General features: G+C 46.7%; 10 non-coding genes across 10 annotated transcripts; all 10 read right to left on the bottom strand.

Moving 5' to 3' along the window:
- Window positions 1-1,376: 1,376 nt before the first annotated feature.
- LOC142280495 (U2 spliceosomal RNA) lies at window positions 1,377-1,567 on the bottom strand. Its single transcript, XR_012742761.1, has one exon. It is a non-coding gene; the product is annotated as a U2 spliceosomal RNA (small nuclear RNA).
- Window positions 1,568-2,954: 1,387 nt separating this feature from the next.
- LOC142280494 (U2 spliceosomal RNA) lies at window positions 2,955-3,145 on the bottom strand. Its single transcript, XR_012742760.1, has one exon. It is a non-coding gene; the product is annotated as a U2 spliceosomal RNA (small nuclear RNA).
- Window positions 3,146-4,532: 1,387 nt separating this feature from the next.
- LOC142280493 (U2 spliceosomal RNA) lies at window positions 4,533-4,723 on the bottom strand. Its single transcript, XR_012742759.1, has one exon. It is a non-coding gene; the product is annotated as a U2 spliceosomal RNA (small nuclear RNA).
- Window positions 4,724-6,110: 1,387 nt separating this feature from the next.
- LOC142280492 (U2 spliceosomal RNA) lies at window positions 6,111-6,301 on the bottom strand. Its single transcript, XR_012742758.1, has one exon. It is a non-coding gene; the product is annotated as a U2 spliceosomal RNA (small nuclear RNA).
- Window positions 6,302-7,688: 1,387 nt separating this feature from the next.
- LOC142280489 (U2 spliceosomal RNA) lies at window positions 7,689-7,879 on the bottom strand. The gene has a single exon (XR_012742756.1). It is a non-coding gene; the product is annotated as a U2 spliceosomal RNA (small nuclear RNA).
- Window positions 7,880-9,266: 1,387 nt separating this feature from the next.
- On the bottom strand, window positions 9,267-9,457 carry LOC142280488 (U2 spliceosomal RNA). Its single transcript, XR_012742755.1, has one exon. It is a non-coding gene; the product is annotated as a U2 spliceosomal RNA (small nuclear RNA).
- Window positions 9,458-10,844: 1,387 nt separating this feature from the next.
- LOC142280487 (U2 spliceosomal RNA) lies at window positions 10,845-11,035 on the bottom strand. The gene has a single exon (XR_012742754.1). It is a non-coding gene; the product is annotated as a U2 spliceosomal RNA (small nuclear RNA).
- Window positions 11,036-12,422: 1,387 nt separating this feature from the next.
- On the bottom strand, window positions 12,423-12,613 carry LOC142280486 (U2 spliceosomal RNA). The gene has a single exon (XR_012742753.1). It is a non-coding gene; the product is annotated as a U2 spliceosomal RNA (small nuclear RNA).
- Window positions 12,614-14,000: 1,387 nt separating this feature from the next.
- LOC142280496 (U2 spliceosomal RNA) lies at window positions 14,001-14,193 on the bottom strand. The gene has a single exon (XR_012742762.1). It is a non-coding gene; the product is annotated as a U2 spliceosomal RNA (small nuclear RNA).
- Window positions 14,194-16,382: 2,189 nt separating this feature from the next.
- LOC142280485 (U2 spliceosomal RNA) lies at window positions 16,383-16,573 on the bottom strand. The gene has a single exon (XR_012742752.1). It is a non-coding gene; the product is annotated as a U2 spliceosomal RNA (small nuclear RNA).
- Between the last annotated feature and the right edge of the window lie 1,287 nt (window positions 16,574-17,860).

Genomic DNA, 17,860 nt, shown 5'->3' with positions numbered 1-17,860 from the left:
GTTTGGGCCTCGAGTGGCACCCTGGCCTATGCCGGACACATCTTAGGGAGAGAGAGCGAGAGGGAGACAAACCCACGCCTACACAAGACATTTTGTCACCCAAGCCAACCCTTGAAAAGGCTGCTTTGCAGAGCAAAAACAAGAAGAATGGTGCGTTTTGCAGCCGCCGCCCACTGCAATGAATCTGAATAACTCCTCCTTTAGGGCGCAAGCAACTCCCCTCCCCCTTGCAGTCTTTCCAATTCACGATACAAAAAGACGGACAGGACAGGTTGCCTGACTTTCCGTCACTGCCACCCTTTGCCATCCTTACCCGTAGAAAGCCCTTTCATCATCCCCAAACCCTAATCTTTTCCCTTTCCTTCCCAGCCCCCAAACCCTGCCCTCTGTACCTTTCTCACCACCCGCTTCCCTTCTCCTGTCATCCCCCTACCACCCGGGAAAAAAAGAGATTGCCCCCTCCTTCCACTAGCCCACCCTCCCACCCAAAGAACAACTTCTTCTGCGCAGCTTGTTTTCTAGGCAGCAGCGCTATTGTGATGTCATCGGGGGGCATTGTGACAAGCCGCCAGTGTTCCGTCTCTTCATGTTGTGCACAGTTCAAACGGAAAATACATCAACAGGCAGACTACAGAAAAGCTTACTATCAAAGGTTAGAGGGGGGCTTTCTCAGAGGGCTTTTTACAGTTTTTCTATTCCCAATTAGCCGTTTAAGTGTACTTATTGAAAGTAGTAATTCTTTCATAGGCCGCCCTTTCTTAGTATTTGACGTTCCTTATATTGCGGTATGAGGCTTCGCAGTAGGTTGCAAACATTCATCACCCATGACTGTCCCCAATTGAGCTCAGAAGCTCAATGTCTATCATGACCTCTCTTTTAGAATGTCCAAGAGCAAGCAAACTATTCCTCCAGGAGAGGGCGCCAACAGACTACTAAAGAGATCATCATTACTCAAAGAAAACCCCAAAAACCAATGCATGATAGGAATAAACAGGTAACTTTCTTTGGAGTGGAAGCGGAGAGATCGCACCAGATGCCAATTCTAGATCTTATCACACCTGTGGTCACTGCAGCAGCAGGTGAATCCACTTTGTCCAAAAGGGATCTATTCCATTCAATTGCAAATGATCTAGATAAGACAGAGAACTGCAGCACGGGGACATAGCCGAGTTGGTCAGGTTGAGTGGTGATGAGTTTGCTATTTGGATGAATAAAGAAAGTCAAAAGTGTGAAAGATAAAAAACAAAAGGAGGAAGTGTGAAAAGTGAATGGGCCAAATTGAGGTGCATATGAAGACGTATGCTTTCTTCCAATTCATTAAATCGGGCTAATATGAATCAGGTGAATTGAGTTCTGCTTTTGGAAACTGGGTTAAGAAGGGGTGCACCGTTCCTGGAGGTACTGCAATACCAGGTCAATGCGTGGAGTGGACAGAGCAAGCTCTTTTTCCATCTCCCTGTTCTAAAAATCCATTTAATATATGGTCCCCAGATAGGGGACGTATCAGATATTAAACTGATAAGAACAGATACTACACTTGATCTTAGCCAAAAGGCCGAGAAGCGATAACCAGAATTGGTTTGGGCCTCGAGTGGCACCCTGGCCTATGCCGGACACATCTTAGGGAGAGAGAGCGAGAGGGAGACAAACCCACGCCTACACAAGACATTTTGTCACCCAAGCCAACCCTTGAAAAGGCTGCTTTGCAGAGCAAAAACAAGAAGAATGGTGCGTTTTGCAGCCGCCGCCCACTGCAATGAATCTGAATAACTCCTCCTTTAGGGCGCAAGCAACTCCCCTCCCCCTTGCAGTCTTTCCAATTCACGATACAAAAAGACGGACAGGACAGGTTGCCTGACTTTCCGTCACTGCCACCCTTTGCCATCCTTACCCGTAGAAAGCCCTTTCATCATCCCCAAACCCTAATCTTTTCCCTTTCCTTCCCAGCCCCCAAACCCTGCCCTCTGTACCTTTCTCACCACCCGCTTCCCTTCTCCTGTCATCCCCCTACCACCCGGGAAAAAAAGAGATTGCCCCCTCCTTCCACTAGCCCACCCTCCCACCCAAAGAACAACTTCTTCTGCGCAGCTTGTTTTCTAGGCAGCAGCGCTATTGTGATGTCATCGGGGGGCATTGTGACAAGCCGCCAGTGTTCCGTCTCTTCATGTTGTGCACAGTTCAAACGGAAAATACATCAACAGGCAGACTACAGAAAAGCTTACTATCAAAGGTTAGAGGGGGGCTTTCTCAGAGGGCTTTTTACAGTTTTTCTATTCCCAATTAGCCGTTTAAGTGTACTTATTGAAAGTAGTAATTCTTTCATAGGCCGCCCTTTCTTAGTATTTGACGTTCCTTATATTGCGGTATGAGGCTTCGCAGTAGGTTGCAAACATTCATCACCCATGACTGTCCCCAATTGAGCTCAGAAGCTCAATGTCTATCATGACCTCTCTTTTAGAATGTCCAAGAGCAAGCAAACTATTCCTCCAGGAGAGGGCGCCAACAGACTACTAAAGAGATCATCATTACTCAAAGAAAACCCCAAAAACCAATGCATGATAGGAATAAACAGGTAACTTTCTTTGGAGTGGAAGCGGAGAGATCGCACCAGATGCCAATTCTAGATCTTATCACACCTGTGGTCACTGCAGCAGCAGGTGAATCCACTTTGTCCAAAAGGGATCTATTCCATTCAATTGCAAATGATCTAGATAAGACAGAGAACTGCAGCACGGGGACATAGCCGAGTTGGTCAGGTTGAGTGGTGATGAGTTTGCTATTTGGATGAATAAAGAAAGTCAAAAGTGTGAAAGATAAAAAACAAAAGGAGGAAGTGTGAAAAGTGAATGGGCCAAATTGAGGTGCATATGAAGACGTATGCTTTCTTCCAATTCATTAAATCGGGCTAATATGAATCAGGTGAATTGAGTTCTGCTTTTGGAAACTGGGTTAAGAAGGGGTGCACCGTTCCTGGAGGTACTGCAATACCAGGTCAATGCGTGGAGTGGACAGAGCAAGCTCTTTTTCCATCTCCCTGTTCTAAAAATCCATTTAATATATGGTCCCCAGATAGGGGACGTATCAGATATTAAACTGATAAGAACAGATACTACACTTGATCTTAGCCAAAAGGCCGAGAAGCGATAACCAGAATTGGTTTGGGCCTCGAGTGGCACCCTGGCCTATGCCGGACACATCTTAGGGAGAGAGAGCGAGAGGGAGACAAACCCACGCCTACACAAGACATTTTGTCACCCAAGCCAACCCTTGAAAAGGCTGCTTTGCAGAGCAAAAACAAGAAGAATGGTGCGTTTTGCAGCCGCCGCCCACTGCAATGAATCTGAATAACTCCTCCTTTAGGGCGCAAGCAACTCCCCTCCCCCTTGCAGTCTTTCCAATTCACGATACAAAAAGACGGACAGGACAGGTTGCCTGACTTTCCGTCACTGCCACCCTTTGCCATCCTTACCCGTAGAAAGCCCTTTCATCATCCCCAAACCCTAATCTTTTCCCTTTCCTTCCCAGCCCCCAAACCCTGCCCTCTGTACCTTTCTCACCACCCGCTTCCCTTCTCCTGTCATCCCCCTACCACCCGGGAAAAAAAGAGATTGCCCCCTCCTTCCACTAGCCCACCCTCCCACCCAAAGAACAACTTCTTCTGCGCAGCTTGTTTTCTAGGCAGCAGCGCTATTGTGATGTCATCGGGGGGCATTGTGACAAGCCGCCAGTGTTCCGTCTCTTCATGTTGTGCACAGTTCAAACGGAAAATACATCAACAGGCAGACTACAGAAAAGCTTACTATCAAAGGTTAGAGGGGGGCTTTCTCAGAGGGCTTTTTACAGTTTTTCTATTCCCAATTAGCCGTTTAAGTGTACTTATTGAAAGTAGTAATTCTTTCATAGGCCGCCCTTTCTTAGTATTTGACGTTCCTTATATTGCGGTATGAGGCTTCGCAGTAGGTTGCAAACATTCATCACCCATGACTGTCCCCAATTGAGCTCAGAAGCTCAATGTCTATCATGACCTCTCTTTTAGAATGTCCAAGAGCAAGCAAACTATTCCTCCAGGAGAGGGCGCCAACAGACTACTAAAGAGATCATCATTACTCAAAGAAAACCCCAAAAACCAATGCATGATAGGAATAAACAGGTAACTTTCTTTGGAGTGGAAGCGGAGAGATCGCACCAGATGCCAATTCTAGATCTTATCACACCTGTGGTCACTGCAGCAGCAGGTGAATCCACTTTGTCCAAAAGGGATCTATTCCATTCAATTGCAAATGATCTAGATAAGACAGAGAACTGCAGCACGGGGACATAGCCGAGTTGGTCAGGTTGAGTGGTGATGAGTTTGCTATTTGGATGAATAAAGAAAGTCAAAAGTGTGAAAGATAAAAAACAAAAGGAGGAAGTGTGAAAAGTGAATGGGCCAAATTGAGGTGCATATGAAGACGTATGCTTTCTTCCAATTCATTAAATCGGGCTAATATGAATCAGGTGAATTGAGTTCTGCTTTTGGAAACTGGGTTAAGAAGGGGTGCACCGTTCCTGGAGGTACTGCAATACCAGGTCAATGCGTGGAGTGGACAGAGCAAGCTCTTTTTCCATCTCCCTGTTCTAAAAATCCATTTAATATATGGTCCCCAGATAGGGGACGTATCAGATATTAAACTGATAAGAACAGATACTACACTTGATCTTAGCCAAAAGGCCGAGAAGCGATAACCAGAATTGGTTTGGGCCTCGAGTGGCACCCTGGCCTATGCCGGACACATCTTAGGGAGAGAGAGCGAGAGGGAGACAAACCCACGCCTACACAAGACATTTTGTCACCCAAGCCAACCCTTGAAAAGGCTGCTTTGCAGAGCAAAAACAAGAAGAATGGTGCGTTTTGCAGCCGCCGCCCACTGCAATGAATCTGAATAACTCCTCCTTTAGGGCGCAAGCAACTCCCCTCCCCCTTGCAGTCTTTCCAATTCACGATACAAAAAGACGGACAGGACAGGTTGCCTGACTTTCCGTCACTGCCACCCTTTGCCATCCTTACCCGTAGAAAGCCCTTTCATCATCCCCAAACCCTAATCTTTTCCCTTTCCTTCCCAGCCCCCAAACCCTGCCCTCTGTACCTTTCTCACCACCCGCTTCCCTTCTCCTGTCATCCCCCTACCACCCGGGAAAAAAAGAGATTGCCCCCTCCTTCCACTAGCCCACCCTCCCACCCAAAGAACAACTTCTTCTGCGCAGCTTGTTTTCTAGGCAGCAGCGCTATTGTGATGTCATCGGGGGGCATTGTGACAAGCCGCCAGTGTTCCGTCTCTTCATGTTGTGCACAGTTCAAACGGAAAATACATCAACAGGCAGACTACAGAAAAGCTTACTATCAAAGGTTAGAGGGGGGCTTTCTCAGAGGGCTTTTTACAGTTTTTCTATTCCCAATTAGCCGTTTAAGTGTACTTATTGAAAGTAGTAATTCTTTCATAGGCCGCCCTTTCTTAGTATTTGACGTTCCTTATATTGCGGTATGAGGCTTCGCAGTAGGTTGCAAACATTCATCACCCATGACTGTCCCCAATTGAGCTCAGAAGCTCAATGTCTATCATGACCTCTCTTTTAGAATGTCCAAGAGCAAGCAAACTATTCCTCCAGGAGAGGGCGCCAACAGACTACTAAAGAGATCATCATTACTCAAAGAAAACCCCAAAAACCAATGCATGATAGGAATAAACAGGTAACTTTCTTTGGAGTGGAAGCGGAGAGATCGCACCAGATGCCAATTCTAGATCTTATCACACCTGTGGTCACTGCAGCAGCAGGTGAATCCACTTTGTCCAAAAGGGATCTATTCCATTCAATTGCAAATGATCTAGATAAGACAGAGAACTGCAGCACGGGGACATAGCCGAGTTGGTCAGGTTGAGTGGTGATGAGTTTGCTATTTGGATGAATAAAGAAAGTCAAAAGTGTGAAAGATAAAAAACAAAAGGAGGAAGTGTGAAAAGTGAATGGGCCAAATTGAGGTGCATATGAAGACGTATGCTTTCTTCCAATTCATTAAATCGGGCTAATATGAATCAGGTGAATTGAGTTCTGCTTTTGGAAACTGGGTTAAGAAGGGGTGCACCGTTCCTGGAGGTACTGCAATACCAGGTCAATGCGTGGAGTGGACAGAGCAAGCTCTTTTTCCATCTCCCTGTTCTAAAAATCCATTTAATATATGGTCCCCAGATAGGGGACGTATCAGATATTAAACTGATAAGAACAGATACTACACTTGATCTTAGCCAAAAGGCCGAGAAGCGATAACCAGAATTGGTTTGGGCCTCGAGTGGCACCCTGGCCTATGCCGGACACATCTTAGGGAGAGAGAGCGAGAGGGAGACAAACCCACGCCTACACAAGACATTTTGTCACCCAAGCCAACCCTTGAAAAGGCTGCTTTGCAGAGCAAAAACAAGAAGAATGGTGCGTTTTGCAGCCGCCGCCCACTGCAATGAATCTGAATAACTCCTCCTTTAGGGCGCAAGCAACTCCCCTCCCCCTTGCAGTCTTTCCAATTCACGATACAAAAAGACGGACAGGACAGGTTGCCTGACTTTCCGTCACTGCCACCCTTTGCCATCCTTACCCGTAGAAAGCCCTTTCATCATCCCCAAACCCTAATCTTTTCCCTTTCCTTCCCAGCCCCCAAACCCTGCCCTCTGTACCTTTCTCACCACCCGCTTCCCTTCTCCTGTCATCCCCCTACCACCCGGGAAAAAAAGAGATTGCCCCCTCCTTCCACTAGCCCACCCTCCCACCCAAAGAACAACTTCTTCTGCGCAGCTTGTTTTCTAGGCAGCAGCGCTATTGTGATGTCATCGGGGGGCATTGTGACAAGCCGCCAGTGTTCCGTCTCTTCATGTTGTGCACAGTTCAAACGGAAAATACATCAACAGGCAGACTACAGAAAAGCTTACTATCAAAGGTTAGAGGGGGGCTTTCTCAGAGGGCTTTTTACAGTTTTTCTATTCCCAATTAGCCGTTTAAGTGTACTTATTGAAAGTAGTAATTCTTTCATAGGCCGCCCTTTCTTAGTATTTGACGTTCCTTATATTGCGGTATGAGGCTTCGCAGTAGGTTGCAAACATTCATCACCCATGACTGTCCCCAATTGAGCTCAGAAGCTCAATGTCTATCATGACCTCTCTTTTAGAATGTCCAAGAGCAAGCAAACTATTCCTCCAGGAGAGGGCGCCAACAGACTACTAAAGAGATCATCATTACTCAAAGAAAACCCCAAAAACCAATGCATGATAGGAATAAACAGGTAACTTTCTTTGGAGTGGAAGCGGAGAGATCGCACCAGATGCCAATTCTAGATCTTATCACACCTGTGGTCACTGCAGCAGCAGGTGAATCCACTTTGTCCAAAAGGGATCTATTCCATTCAATTGCAAATGATCTAGATAAGACAGAGAACTGCAGCACGGGGACATAGCCGAGTTGGTCAGGTTGAGTGGTGATGAGTTTGCTATTTGGATGAATAAAGAAAGTCAAAAGTGTGAAAGATAAAAAACAAAAGGAGGAAGTGTGAAAAGTGAATGGGCCAAATTGAGGTGCATATGAAGACGTATGCTTTCTTCCAATTCATTAAATCGGGCTAATATGAATCAGGTGAATTGAGTTCTGCTTTTGGAAACTGGGTTAAGAAGGGGTGCACCGTTCCTGGAGGTACTGCAATACCAGGTCAATGCGTGGAGTGGACAGAGCAAGCTCTTTTTCCATCTCCCTGTTCTAAAAATCCATTTAATATATGGTCCCCAGATAGGGGACGTATCAGATATTAAACTGATAAGAACAGATACTACACTTGATCTTAGCCAAAAGGCCGAGAAGCGATAACCAGAATTGGTTTGGGCCTCGAGTGGCACCCTGGCCTATGCCGGACACATCTTAGGGAGAGAGAGCGAGAGGGAGACAAACCCACGCCTACACAAGACATTTTGTCACCCAAGCCAACCCTTGAAAAGGCTGCTTTGCAGAGCAAAAACAAGAAGAATGGTGCGTTTTGCAGCCGCCGCCCACTGCAATGAATCTGAATAACTCCTCCTTTAGGGCGCAAGCAACTCCCCTCCCCCTTGCAGTCTTTCCAATTCACGATACAAAAAGACGGACAGGACAGGTTGCCTGACTTTCCGTCACTGCCACCCTTTGCCATCCTTACCCGTAGAAAGCCCTTTCATCATCCCCAAACCCTAATCTTTTCCCTTTCCTTCCCAGCCCCCAAACCCTGCCCTCTGTACCTTTCTCACCACCCGCTTCCCTTCTCCTGTCATCCCCCTACCACCCGGGAAAAAAAGAGATTGCCCCCTCCTTCCACTAGCCCACCCTCCCACCCAAAGAACAACTTCTTCTGCGCAGCTTGTTTTCTAGGCAGCAGCGCTATTGTGATGTCATCGGGGGGCATTGTGACAAGCCGCCAGTGTTCCGTCTCTTCATGTTGTGCACAGTTCAAACGGAAAATACATCAACAGGCAGACTACAGAAAAGCTTACTATCAAAGGTTAGAGGGGGGCTTTCTCAGAGGGCTTTTTACAGTTTTTCTATTCCCAATTAGCCGTTTAAGTGTACTTATTGAAAGTAGTAATTCTTTCATAGGCCGCCCTTTCTTAGTATTTGACGTTCCTTATATTGCGGTATGAGGCTTCGCAGTAGGTTGCAAACATTCATCACCCATGACTGTCCCCAATTGAGCTCAGAAGCTCAATGTCTATCATGACCTCTCTTTTAGAATGTCCAAGAGCAAGCAAACTATTCCTCCAGGAGAGGGCGCCAACAGACTACTAAAGAGATCATCATTACTCAAAGAAAACCCCAAAAACCAATGCATGATAGGAATAAACAGGTAACTTTCTTTGGAGTGGAAGCGGAGAGATCGCACCAGATGCCAATTCTAGATCTTATCACACCTGTGGTCACTGCAGCAGCAGGTGAATCCACTTTGTCCAAAAGGGATCTATTCCATTCAATTGCAAATGATCTAGATAAGACAGAGAACTGCAGCACGGGGACATAGCCGAGTTGGTCAGGTTGAGTGGTGATGAGTTTGCTATTTGGATGAATAAAGAAAGTCAAAAGTGTGAAAGATAAAAAACAAAAGGAGGAAGTGTGAAAAGTGAATGGGCCAAATTGAGGTGCATATGAAGACGTATGCTTTCTTCCAATTCATTAAATCGGGCTAATATGAATCAGGTGAATTGAGTTCTGCTTTTGGAAACTGGGTTAAGAAGGGGTGCACCGTTCCTGGAGGTACTGCAATACCAGGTCAATGCGTGGAGTGGACAGAGCAAGCTCTTTTTCCATCTCCCTGTTCTAAAAATCCATTTAATATATGGTCCCCAGATAGGGGACGTATCAGATATTAAACTGATAAGAACAGATACTACACTTGATCTTAGCCAAAAGGCCGAGAAGCGATAACCAGAATTGGTTTGGGCCTCGAGTGGCACCCTGGCCTATGCCGGACACATCTTAGGGAGAGAGAGCGAGAGGGAGACAAACCCACGCCTACACAAGACATTTTGTCACCCAAGCCAACCCTTGAAAAGGCTGCTTTGCAGAGCAAAAACAAGAAGAATGGTGCGTTTTGCAGCCGCCGCCCACTGCAATGAATCTGAATAACTCCTCCTTTAGGGCGCAAGCAACTCCCCTCCCCCTTGCAGTCTTTCCAATTCACGATACAAAAAGACGGACAGGACAGGTTGCCTGACTTTCCGTCACTGCCACCCTTTGCCATCCTTACCCGTAGAAAGCCCTTTCATCATCCCCAAACCCTAATCTTTTCCCTTTCCTTCCCAGCCCCCAAACCCTGCCCTCTGTACCTTTCTCACCACCCGCTTCCCTTCTCCTGTCATCCCCCTACCACCCGGGAAAAAAAGAGATTGCCCCCTCCTTCCACTAGCCCACCCTCCCACCCAAAGAACAACTTCTTCTGCGCAGCTTGTTTTCTAGGCAGCAGCGCTATTGTGATGTCATCGGGGGGCATTGTGACAAGCCGCCAGTGTTCCGTCTCTTCATGTTGTGCACAGTTCAAACGGAAAATACATCAACAGGCAGACTACAGAAAAGCTTACTATCAAAGGTTAGAGGGGGGCTTTCTCAGAGGGCTTTTTACAGTTTTTCTATTCCCAATTAGCCGTTTAAGTGTACTTATTGAAAGTAGTAATTCTTTCATAGGCCGCCCTTTCTTAGTATTTGACGTTCCTTATATTGCGGTATGAGGCTTCGCAGTAGGTTGCAAACATTCATCACCCATGACTGTCCCCAATTGAGCTCAGAAGCTCAATGTCTATCATGACCTCTCTTTTAGAATGTCCAAGAGCAAGCAAACTATTCCTCCAGGAGAGGGCGCCAACAGACTACTAAAGAGATCATCATTACTCAAAGAAAACCCCAAAAACCAATGCATGATAGGAATAAACAGGTAACTTTCTTTGGAGTGGAAGCGGAGAGATCGCACCAGATGCCAATTCTAGATCTTATCACACCTGTGGTCACTGCAGCAGCAGGTGAATCCACTTTGTCCAAAAGGGATCTATTCCATTCAATTGCAAATGATCTAGATAAGACAGAGAACTGCAGCACGGGGACATAGCCGAGTTGGTCAGGTTGAGTGGTGATGAGTTTGCTATTTGGATGAATAAAGAAAGTCAAAAGTGTGAAAGATAAAAAACAAAAGGAGGAAGTGTGAAAAGTGAATGGGCCAAATTGAGGTGCATATGAAGACGTATGCTTTCTTCCAATTCATTAAATCGGGCTAATATGAATCAGGTGAATTGAGTTCTGCTTTTGGAAACTGGGTTAAGAAGGGGTGCACCGTTCCTGGAGGTACTGCAATACCAGGTCAATGCGTGGAGTGGACAGAGCAAGCTCTTTTTCCATCTCCCTGTTCTAAAAATCCATTTAATATATGGTCCCCAGATAGGGGACGTATCAGATATTAAACTGATAAGAACAGATACTACACTTGATCTTAGCCAAAAGGCCGAGAAGCGATAACCAGAATTGGTTTGGGCCTCGAGTGGCACCCTGGCCTATGCCGGACACATCTTAGGGAGAGAGAGCGAGAGGGAGACAAACCCACGCCTACACAAGACATTTTGTCACCCAAGCCAACCCTTGAAAAGGCTGCTTTGCAGAGCAAAAACAAGAAGAATGGTGCGTTTTGCAGCCGCCGCCCACTGCAATGAATCTGAATAACTCCTCCTTTAGGGCGCAAGCAACTCCCCTCCCCCTTGCAGTCTTTCCAATTCACGATACAAAAAGACGGACAGGACAGGTTGCCTGACTTTCCGTCACTGCCACCCTTTGCCATCCTTACCCGTAGAAAGCCCTTTCATCATCCCCAAACCCTAATCTTTTCCCTTTCCTTCCCAGCCCCCAAACCCTGCCCTCTGTACCTTTCTCACCACCCGCTTCCCTTCTCCTGTCATCCCCCTACCACCCGGGAAAAAAAGAGATTGCCCCCTCCTTCCACTAGCCCACCCTCCCACCCAAAGAACAACTTCTTCTGCGCAGCTTGTTTTCTAGGCAGCAGCGCTATTGTGATGTCATCGGGGGGCATTGTGACAAGCCGCCAGTGTTCCGTCTCTTCATGTTGTGCACAGTTCAAACGGAAAATACATCAACAGGCAGACTACAGAAAAGCTTACTATCAAAGGTTAGAGGGGGGCTTTCTCAGAGGGCTTTTTACAGTTTTTCTATTCCCAATTAGCCGTTTAAGTGTACTTATTGAAAGTAGTAATTCTTTCATAGGCCGCCCTTTCTTAGTATTTGACGTTCCTTATATTGCGGTATGAGGCTTCGCAGTAGGTTGCAAACATTCATCACCCATGACTGTCCCCAATTGAGCTCAGAAGCTCAATGTCTATCATGACCTCTCTTTTAGAATGTCCAAGAGCAAGCAAACTATTCCTCCAGGAGAGGGCGCCAACAGACTACTAAAGAGATCATCATTACTCAAAGAAAACCCCAAAAACCAATGCATGATAGGAATAAACAGGTAACTTTCTTTGGAGTGGAAGCGGAGAGATCGCACCAGATGCCAATTCTAGATCTTATCACACCTGTGGTCACTGCAGCAGCAGGTGAATCCACTTTGTCCAAAAGGGATCTATTCCATTCAATTGCAAATGATCTAGATAAGACAGAGAACTGCAGCACGGGGACATAGCCGAGTTGGTCAGGTTGAGTGGTGATGAGTTTGCTATTTGGATGAATAAAGAAAGTCAAAAGTGTGAAAGATAAAAAACAAAAGGAGGAAGTGTGAAAAGTGAATGGGCCAAATTGAGGTGCATATGAAGACGTATGCTTTCTTCCAATTCATTAAATCGGGCTAATATGAATCAGGTGAATTGAGTTCTGCTTTTGGAAACTGGGTTAAGAAGGGGTGCACCGTTCCTGGAGGTACTGCAATACCAGGTCAATGCGTGGAGTGGACAGAGCAAGCTCTTTTTCCATCTCCCTGTTCTAAAAATCCATTTAATATATGGTCCCCAGATAGGGGACGTATCAGATATTAAACTGATAAGAACAGATACTACACTTGATCTTAGCCAAAAGGCCGAGAAGCGATAACCAGAATTGGTTTGGGCCTCGAGTGGCACCCTGGCCTATGCCGGACACATCTTAGGGAGAGAGAGCGAGAGGGAGACAAACCCACGCCTACACAAGACATTTTGTCACCCAAGCCAACCCTTGAAAAGGCTGCTTTGCAGAGCAAAAACAAGAAGAATGGTGCGTTTTGCAGCCGCCGCCCACTGCAATGAATCTGAATAACTCCTCCTTTAGGGCGCAAGCAACTCCCCTCCCCCTTGCAGTCTTTCCAATTCACGATACAAAAAGACGGACAGGACAGGTTGCCTGACTTTCCGTCACTGCCACCCTTTGCCATCCTTACCCGTAGAAAGCCCTTTCATCATCCCCAAACCCTAATCTTTTCCCTTTCCTTCCCAGCCCCCAAACCCTGCCCTCTGTACCTTTCTCACCACCCGCTTCCCTTCTCCTGTCATCCCCCTACCACCCGGGAAAAAAAGAGATTGCCCCCTCCTTCCACTAGCCCACCCTCCCACCCAAAGAACAACTTCTTCTGCGCAGCTTGTTTTCTAGGCAGCAGCGCTATTGTGATGTCATCGGGGGGCATTGTGACAAGCCGCCAGTGTTCCGTCTCTTCATGTTGTGCACAGTTCAAACGGAAAATACATCAACAGGCAGACTACAGAAAAGCTTACTATCAAAGGTTAGAGGGGGGCTTTCTCAGAGGGCTTTTTACAGTTTTTCTATTCCCAATTAGCCGTTTAAGTGTACTTATTGAAAGTAGTAATTCTTTCATAGGCCGCCCTTTCTTAGTATTTGACGTTCCTTATATTGCGGTATGAGGCTTTGCAGTAGGTTGCAAACATTCATCACCCATGACTGTCCCCAATTGAGCTCAGAAGCTCAATGTCTATCATGACCTCTCTTTTAGAATGTCCAAGAGCAAGCAAACTATTCCTCCAGGAGAGGGCGCCAACAGACTACTAAAGAGATCATCATTACTCAAAGAAAACCCCAAAAACCAATGCATGATAGGAATAAACAGGTAACTTTCTTTGGAGTGGAAGCGGAGAGATCGCACCAGATGCCAATTCTAGATCTTATCACACCTGTGGTCACTGCAGCAGCAGGTGAATCCACTTTGTCCAAAAGGGATCTATTCCATTCAATTGCAAATGATCTAGATAAGACAGAGAACTGCAGCACGGGGACATAGCCGAGTTGGTCAGGTTGAGTGGTGATGAGTTTGCTATTTGGATGAATAAAGAAAGTCAAAAGTGTGAAAGATAAAAAACAAAAGGAGGAAGTGTGAAAAGTGAATGGGCCAAATTGAGGTGCATATGAAGACGTATGCTTTCTTCCAATTCATTAAATCGGGCTAATATGAATCAGGTGAATTGAGTTCTGCTTTTGGAAACTGGGTTAAGAAGGGGTGCACCGTTCCTGGAGGTACTGCAATACCAGGTCAATGCGTGGAGTGGACAGAGCAAGCTCTTTTTCCATCTCCCTGTTCTAAAAATCCATTTAATATATGGTCCCCAGATAGGGGACGTATCAGATATTAAACTGATAAGAACAGATTTTTGATTTAATGAAGCTTTCCAAAGCACCACAAAAAATGCATGACCGAAGTCACACCAAAAACAGTGCAAAGGCTAGGATTCGTGTGGACCCCACCGTGAGGAGAGGGTCCCCAAAAATCAACCCCGTCCCTCCGAGCCAGAAGGCCACAGCAAGGGTCAGGGATCTTCGGTGCTCCCCCAAGCCGAAGCCTGGTTGAGCCTTGTCGTTGCTCCCAGCGTCCACCCAGGCATCTTACCCAAGTGGAGTAGAGAGCTACTAGTTGTTGGTTTCGCAGCCGAAACTGCCCGGACCGTCAACCGGTGTTGGTTTCTCAGCCCAAGGCTAACCGGACCTCCAACCGGGTGTTGGTTTCTCAGCCGAAGCTGACCCAGACCTCCAACCGGGTGTTGGTTTCTCAGCCGAAGCTGACCCAGACCTCCAACCGGGTGTTAGTTTCTCAGCCCAAAGCTGACCAGACCTCCGACCGGGATTATAAAAATTTCCCTTCCTAGCCAGAAGGCCGGGATAGGGTAATATGCTCAAAAAGTATGAAAAGGCAAGGTACGGTGTGCTACAGAGCCCAAGGCTTGCCGGGGTCCCAAGCCAGCAAGCTCAGACTCACTCCAGGGTCGTCAGTCCTGGGGCACGTTGTACCATAGCCCCCCACCCTTACTCAGTCTAATAGCCTCGATCCTGGTAGGGCCATGTTTTCCTCTAGATGAATATACTATCCACCCAGAGTACTAGCAAGCGCAACCTTCCAGTGTGCATTGTATCATTGTACTAAGGTGGCCTGGAGCTTAAACCACCTCTTCGAACAACACTACACTTGATCTTAGCCAAAAGGCCGAGAAGCGATAACCAGAATTGGTTTGGGCCTCGAGTGGCACCCTGGCCTATGCCGGACACATCTTAGGGAGAGAGAGCGAGAGGGAGACAAACCCACGCCTACACAAGACATTTTGTCACCCAAGCCAACCCTTGAAAAGGCTGCTTTGCAGAGCAAAAACAAGAAGAATGGTGCGTTTTGCAGCCGCCGCCCACTGCAATGAATCTGAATAACTCCTCCTTTAGGGCGCAAGCAACTCCCCTCCCCCTTGCAGTCTTTCCAATTCACGATACAAAAAGACGGACAGGACAGGTTGCCTGACTTTCCGTCACTGCCACCCTTTGCCATCCTTACCCGTAGAAAGCCCTTTCATCATCCCCAAACCCTAATCTTTTCCCTTTCATTCCCAGCCCCCAAACCCTGCCCTCTGTACCTTTCTCACCACCCGCTTCCCTTCTCCTGTCATCCCCCTACCACCCGGGAAAAAAAGAGATTGCCCCCTCCTTCCACTAGCCCACCCTCCCACCCAAAGAACAACTTCTTCTGCGCAGCTTGTTTTCTAGGCAGCAGCGCTATTGTGATGTCATCGGGGGGCATTGTGACAAGCCGCCAGTGTTCCGTCTCTTCATGTTGTGCACAGTTCAAACGGAAAATACATCAACAGGCAGACTACAGAAAAGCTTACTATCAAAGGTTAGAGGGGGGCTTTCTCAGAGGGCTTTTTACAGTTTTTCTATTCCCAATTAGCCGTTTAAGTGTACTTATTGAAAGTAGTAATTCTTTCATAGGCCGCCCTTTCTTAGTATTTGACGTTCCTTATATTGCGGTATGAGGCTTCGCAGTAGGTTGCAAACATTCATCACCCATGACTGTCCCCAATTGAGCTCAGAAGCTCAATGTCTATCATGACCTCTCTTTTAGAATGTCCAAGAGCAAGCAAACTATTCCTCCAGGAGAGGGCGCCAACAGACTACTAAAGAGATCATCATTACTCAAAGAAAACCCCAAAAACCAATGCATGATAGGAATAAACAGGTAACTTTCTTTGGAGTGGAAGCGGAGAGATCGCACCAGATGCCAATTCTAGATCTTATCACACCTGTGGTCACTGCAGCAGCAGGTGAATCCACTTTGTCCAAAAGGGATCTATTCCATTCAATTGCAAATGATCTAGATAAGACAGAGAACTGCAGCACGGGGACATAGCCGAGTTGGTCAGGTTGAGTGGTGATGAGTTTGCTATTTGGATGAATAAAGAAAGTCAAAAGTGTGAAAGATAAAAAACAAAAGGAGGAAGTGTGAAAAGTGAATGGGCCAAATTGAGGTGCATATGAAGACGTATGCTTTCTTCCAATTCATTAAATCGGGCTAATATGAATCAGGTGAATTGAGTTCTGCTTTTGGAAACTGGGTTAAGAAGGGGTGCACCGTTCCTGGAGGTACTGCAATACCAGGTCAATGCGTGGAGTGGACAGAGCAAGCTCTTTTTCCATCTCCCTGTTCTAAAAATCCATTTAATATATGGTCCCCAGATAGGGGACGTATCAGATATTAAACTGATAAGAACAGATACTACACTTGATCTTAGCCAAAAGGCCGAGAAGCGATAACCAGAATTGGTTTGGGCCTCGAGTGGCACCCTGGCCTATGCCGGACACATCTTAGGGAGAGAGAGCGAGAGGGAGACAAACCCACGCCTACACAAGACATTTTGTCACCCAAGCCAACCCTTGAAAAGGCTGCTTTGCAGAGCAAAAACAAGAAGAATGGTGCGTTTTGCAGCCGCCGCCCACTGCAATGAATCTGAATAACTCCTCCTTTAGGGCGCAAGCAACTCCCCTCCCCCTTGCAGTCTTTCCAATTCACGATACAAAAAGACGGACAGGACAGGTTGCCTGACTTTCCGTCACTGCCACCCTTTGCCATCCTTACCCGTAGAAAGCCCTTTCATCATCCCCAAACCCTAATCTTTTCCCTTTCCTTCCCAGCCCCCAAACCCTGCCCTCTGTACCTTTCTCACCACCCGCTTCCCTTCTCCTGTCATCCCCCTACCACCCGGGAAAAAAAGAGATTGCCCCCTCCTTCCACTAGCCCACCCTCCCACCCAAAGAACAACTTCTTCTGCGCAGCTTGTTTTCTAGGCAGCAGCGCTATTGTGATGTCATCGGGGGGCATTGTGACAAGCCGCCAGTGTTCCGTCTCTTCATGTTGTGCACAGTTCAAACGGAAAATACATCAACAGGCAGACTACAGAAAAGCTTACTATCAAAGGTTAGAGGGGGGCTTTCTCAGAGGGCTTTTTACAGTTTTTCTATTCCCAATTAGCCGTTTAAGTGTACTTATTGAAAGTAGTAATTCTTTCATAGGCCGCCCTTTCTTAGTATTTGACGTTCCTTATATTGCGGTATGAGGCTTCGCAGTAGGTTGCAAACATTCATCACCCATGACTGTCCCCAATTGAGCTCAGAAGCTCAATGTCTATCATGACCTCTCTTTTAGAATGTCCAAGAGCAAGCAAACTATTCCTCCAGGAGAGGGCGCCAACAGACTACTAAAAAGATCATCATTACTCAAAGAAAACCCCAAAAACCAATGCATGATAGGAATAAACAGGTAACTTTCTTTGGAGTGGAAGCGGAGAGATCGCACCAGATGCCAATTCTAGATCTTATCACACCTGTGGTCACTGCAGCAGCAGGTGAATCCACTTTGTCCAAAAGGGATCTATTCCATTCAATTGCAAATGATCTAGATAAGACAGAGAACTGCAGCACGGGGACATAGCCGAGTTGGTCAGGTTGAGTGGTGATGAGTTTGCTATTTGGATGAATAAAGAAAGTCAAAAGTGTGAAAGATAAAAAACAAAAGGAGGAAGTGTGAAAAGTGAATGGGCCA

This window comes from Anomaloglossus baeobatrachus, unplaced genomic scaffold, assembly GCF_048569485.1.
Source record: "Anomaloglossus baeobatrachus isolate aAnoBae1 unplaced genomic scaffold, aAnoBae1.hap1 Scaffold_4526, whole genome shotgun sequence".
Taxonomy (NCBI): Eukaryota; Metazoa; Chordata; class Amphibia; order Anura; family Aromobatidae; genus Anomaloglossus; species Anomaloglossus baeobatrachus.
This window is presented reverse-complemented; position numbering and strand designations above follow the sequence as displayed.